Genomic DNA, 5,787 nt, shown 5'->3' with positions numbered 1-5,787 from the left:
TTAATTATAAATGGAGCCAAGTTCGTACCAAACAACTATGCTGCAATCTTGAACAAGGCTGAAGCTCCATCTGATTTGCACTTTGTGCAAGATTTTTTAGCAAATAGTGAGATTGGGTATGCTTTGACCCAACCTCACACTATCTCAAGCCAACAAGTTCTGACGTTTTGGCGAACTGGGATTTTTGATGATGGTGGTGCTACTGGTACTCCAAGCATCGTATTTGAAGTCAATGATGTTGAGCATGTGGTTACTCCTGGAGCAGTTCGTAAAGCTCTCCACTTACCAGAAGGCTGTACTTTTTCAACAGTGGAGGACCCTATTCTACAGCAGCTCATGGCCAGTTTGGGTTATGAGAAGAGTTTGGGAAAGCTTGGACAGTTGAAAAGGGCAAATATCAGGAAGGAATGGAGTTTTTTCTTCGATTGTATCACTAAGGCATTCTCCAATAAGTGCTCCAACTTTGATGCCATTCAAATCATGAGTCAGCAAATCGGGTATGCTCTTATTCATCAAACACACTTTGATTTTGCAAGTGCTGTGCTAGGATTCATAGGGGATAGGATGACAGAGGATAGAAATGTCGTATACTTTGCTAGATTCTGTCAGCTTATATATAATTTTTGTTGTGCCGATGAACCCCAACCTACCACTGATTTAATTCCACCCTTTAAGCTTGCAAAAGGGCTTTTAATGATTTATTAAATGCTGACATTAAGAAGAAAATGGTTAGACCCTTACAGATACCTCAGTCTGTAAAACAGATTCTTGTAAATGGTGATCCTCAAACCTACACATCTGTTTACCCTGATGTTCAACCCACCAGCACATCCCAGCCACCACAACAACCATTAGAACATACCACATCTACACCTCAAACTTCCCAACCTCAACATACTCAACCCTCCATCAGGACATATTTCAAACCATCACAGACATCTCAACCTTCACGATCAGCACATCATGTGAGGCCTTCATCTTCCAAACCTAAGAGGACAAAGACTGTACCTCATACACAACAGAAGAGAAGGATGATTGTTCTGAGGGATGAGTCAGACAGTGAGGAACAGGTTCCAGTATCAGAACCTGTTGTTGTAGAAGCTGAGAAGGTCTCTTCTCAGAAGGATGCTGAAATTGGGATCTAGGCCCCTAAAAAGGCTTAGAAAGCTAAATTCTGATGAAGCTCCCAAAGTCTCTCCATCTGCAAAGAGACATAAAAAGCAAAGAGCCAGGAGGGTTGTCAGTGTATCATCATATTCTGAAGAAACTCTGGAAGAAGCAGCTAAGGAAGGGGGTCAGGAATCTCTGATCCCAACAGAACCAATGGTTGATTTACTTCCTTCAGCACAACCAGAAACTACTCAAGACAAACTGCCTACTCCTCCTGTGTCTTCTGTAAATGAACCAGTACATACTGAAGACCCAGGCACAAGTGCTGAGATTGATATTCACAACCTGATTGTGCCTGAGGTTCTATACTTGGAAGCTCCACCAGCTCAAATCACTCCACCAACAACCCCAATTCTGGATGCTGATTTTAATGAAGATATTCCTACTACACCTATTCTGAACCTGGATGATGAAAATCAGGTTTTAGGTGGGCATCAAGATTTGACTGTTGACCAGAACTTAGTTGGAGATCAGCACCTAGAGGATAATGTTGAAGCATCAATAGCCACTCATACTATTCTTTTATCAGAGGAAGGTGATGATGCTGATTCTATAAGTTCTGATGTTGCTAATGATGAAGTTGCTAGTGAAGCTGCTGCCAATTTAGATGCTGATGCAGCTGGTCCATCAGGACATTCACCTCAACAAACTGTTCATAAAGCTGATTTAGTCAAGAAGTTTCTTACAGGGGAAACACCAGTACCTTGGAGTGAAACTCCTAGAGGAAAGGAGTGGACTAAAGAATGGAACTCAGTTAGTTTTGTTCTTTCTGAAAAGATTCTTGCTGAGCATCTTGCAAAAGCTGATGAAATGCTGATACATGATGATTGCAAGGCACAGCTGAGAGGTATTGTATTGAGTACAAGACACCTTCAAGGTCAACACTCAATAACTCATGACAAGGTGAATAAAATTCAAGAAAACTTGATCCAGCAAGATATGAATCTGAAACTTGAAAAGAACAGATTTTTCAAGCCTACCTTTGACAGAATTGCCTACATTGAGAAAACCCAAGAAAAGCAACAGTCTCAGATTGATGAAATTTTGAAGAATCAAGCTTCTCATCAAAATCAACTCAATGAGATTTAATCCTCAGTGGAATTGCTTGTCTCTCTTCTTTTACCTGCTGATGCCAAAAAGGGGGAGAAAGTAATTAAGTCCAAATGTAAACCTATCAAGACACTGAAGGGAAAGGATGATGAAAAAGATGACCAGGGAAACTCTGGAATTGGTGGAGGTCATGGTCAAGGTAAAGGTCTTTCATCAAGTATAACTAGAACTACAAGTCAAAAAACAAGTTCTGATACTGGGAGAAGAATAACTTCTGATACTGGTAAAAGGATAAGTTCTGATGAACATCTGGAACTTGATGAGGAGATTTCAAGACAGTTATTTATGAAAGAAAATCCAGGAATAGACTTTGAGAGTCTAAAGGAAGAAGAAGCTAGACTTAAGTTAGAAAAAGTCAACTCCAAATCTGAAGCTTCTATTGATGAAAAGAAACTTCCTAAGCCTAAAGGCATTGTGATAAAATAAAGGACAAATCCTGAGGTAACTAAGGCCAAATCACAAATGGAGATAGATCCAAGGTCCAAAGGCAAAGAAAAAGTTGGTGAACCTGTAAAGGTTTATGTGCCTGCTATGGATGAAGAAATATCTTATGAAGATGCTAATCTTACTCTGATTTCAAAGAAGATTTCTCAAACAACCTCTGACATGGCTCAAGTTGTTCAGAGTCAAGATATAGTAAGTTCTGATATGACACTGAAGCAAGCAACCTCTGACATAACTCAAGTTGGCTTGATATCAGAAAATAAAGAAAAGGAAATCTCTGACATTGCTCATGTTAAACCTTCAGAGTTACTCCTACCAGGATTCACCAAATCCAAACAAACTCAACCTTTGAAGATTGCAGCAAGTGGTTTTGAAGCAAGAGTTGTTACAGGAAAGGAAGCAAGAGATAAATCTGGATTGGGTAGTGCCGATGAAAGAAGAGTACAGAACACAACCAATGATCCAACTTCCTTAAGTGAACTAGGTGTTTGAGGAATTCCTGAAAGATTGAATCATCTTGAATCTGTATAGATGGTTTACCATACATTCTTGAAAGAACACATCTTGTTATATTTCATGACAGATGGAAGGGTATACCACATTAGGGTAGTTATCTAGTCAAATTCTCATACATTTGTACTTAATGTTTTTGACATCATCAAATATTTGTTAAACTTGTATATTATGCTAATTTACAAGTTGGGGGAGATTGTTAGATATATTTGATAATGTCATGTCTAATATGATTTGTGTTTAGTTTTCAGATCTTACTTAAACAGGACAAATCAGTACTTAACTGGAAATCAGCACTTATACTGAAGTCAGAACTTAAGTTGTCAAAACTTAAGTTATTAGGAGATAATATCAGGACTTAAGGAGACTTTTAGATAAGGAAGGAGGCTGATTGAAAAGAAAGAAGATCAAGACAAATGCAAGAAAATATATGCATGAAGAAGGAATTCTATGAAGAATAGAATACTTGGAAAAAAAGATAACTAGTTGATATATTTTAGGAAGCAGAATTATATTCCATATCAATTAGCGATTATCTTGTAATTGTATAGTATATAAACACAGACATAGGGTTTACACTATATATGTCATCATTATCAAGAATAATATTCATTGTAACCCTAGCAGCTCTCGTGATAATTTGTTCATCACTGAGAGAGGACAGTTCCATATTGTAACAGAGTTTAATAAAGTTTGTATTCTGTTACTTGTGTTTTTTTAATTCGATTTGATTGTGATAAACATTGTATTCAACCCCCTTCTACAGTGTGTGTGACCTAACACTTAGTGTGTGATGATTGTATGATATCTAGTATTGGTTGTGCTTATTCATCTTATGTGCGTCGCGAACATATAAGATAGGATGTTAATCTCTTGTGAAGCGACAGTGGATCTTGAGGTTTAGAACTTGTCATGCTAGCATAGGTTCATGTATGTGTATGCATGATTAGTGGGTAACTCTAACCATTTTACTTGCCCTGTGTAATCATAAGGAATAACTTGTGCTTAAATCGTTATGTTGCCAAATTCTGTAGACATATAGGGTCTCAACATAATTGATGCATATTCAACTTCTGTCTTAATTGTGGATGCTTGGTAGAATGGTATTAGTATAATGAAAGTTGGCTTTTATCAGTTTCGTGTTGTTCGATTAATATCATCACCGTTACATGCTAAGGGTAATAATAATAACTATTGAAGGAAGTAGTAATGAAGTTATGATCTCATGTGTGTTTAATATTATTAATTTAAGTGTCAATTAAGTGTTTAATTCTCATAGTTAATTCTAGTTAATAATTAGTTAATCAAAGTCTACGTGTTATTGTCTTGACATTGAGAAGTAATTATACATTGGTGAGTAAGTGTTTATTGAACATAATTAGTCTGAGTCTCTGTGGGAATGAACTAGAAAGTATTCTATATTACTTGCGAATGCGTATACTTGCGTGTATTATTAGCGCGTGTTTTCCGCCCTAACAAGTTTTTGGCGCTGCTGCCGGGGACTCGGCGTATTTGTTTAGTTTATGTACTTACCATCAGTGGTCATTAGGACTCATTGATTAAGACGTGTTACTTATTGTTTCCGGTTGTGTTTCAGGTACCTTAGCGAGGGTTTATGCAGACACGTTCTCGTACTCGCAAGAGGACTTTAGATACGGCTGAGGAGACAGACGAAGTTCTTGGTATTCCGGAGAAGATAGATTTTGAAGATTCGGATATAGAGAGTGAGCAGAAAGAACCAGTAATCATGGGTGATCGTATAGTTCCGGCAGATCCAGCTCTTATGGACTTTTTTCGGCCTAAAATTGATGACATTCAGTCAAGCATCCTTCATCCGGCTATTCAGGATAACACTTTTAAAATCAAGCCTGGTACTATTCAGATGGTGCATAATTCTGTTTCTTTTGGAGGTGCTAAAACTGAAGATCCCAACATGCACATCAGGAATTTTGTCGAGATCTGTAGTACTTTCAAATATAATGGTGTGACTGATGAGGCTATCAAGCTGAGGCTTTTTCCATTCTCTCTGAGGGATAAAGCTAAGGACTGGTTACATTCTCAACCAGCTGGGTCCATCACTACTTGGCAAGAACTTGCGCAAAAGTTTCTGGTAAAGTTCTATCCAATGGCGAAAACTGCGGCTATGAGGAGTGCTCTTACTCAGTTTGCGCAGCAACCTACAGAATCCATGTGCGAAGCTTGGGAGCGCTACAAGGAGATGTTGAGAAAGTGTCCACATCATTATATGCCTGATTGGATGGTGATCACTAGTTTCTATAATGGTTTGGGGGCCCAATCTCGGCCCATGCTCGATGCAGCAGCTGGAGGCGCCTTGTGGGCCAAAAGCTATACTGAGGCTTATAATCTTATTGAGACTATGGCTGCAAATGAGCATCAAAAACCAACTCAAAGGATGATGTATGGGAAGGTAGAAGGTACTCTGGAAGTTGATGCAACTACAGCTATTGCAGCGCAGCTCCAAGCACTGTCTTTGAAGGTCGATTCTTTAGCCACCTATGGAGTCAATCAGATAGCTATGGTCTGTGAGTT

At 38.5% G+C, this 5,787-nt stretch overlaps 1 non-coding gene across 1 annotated transcript; it reads right to left on the bottom strand.

Annotated features, from left to right (window-relative positions):
- Positions 1-5,377: 5,377 nt before the first annotated feature.
- Positions 5,378-5,484, bottom strand: LOC141722640 (small nucleolar RNA R71). Its single transcript, XR_012575650.1, has one exon. It is a non-coding gene; the product is annotated as a small nucleolar RNA R71 (small nucleolar RNA).
- Positions 5,485-5,787: the final 303 nt, after the last annotated feature.

Source organism: Apium graveolens, chromosome 4 (genome assembly GCF_009905375.1).
Source record: "Apium graveolens cultivar Ventura chromosome 4, ASM990537v1, whole genome shotgun sequence".
Lineage (NCBI taxonomy): Eukaryota > Viridiplantae > Streptophyta > Magnoliopsida > Apiales > Apiaceae > Apium > Apium graveolens.
The sequence above is the reverse complement of the archived record's forward strand: the minus strand, read 5'-3'. Positions and strand labels throughout refer to the sequence as shown.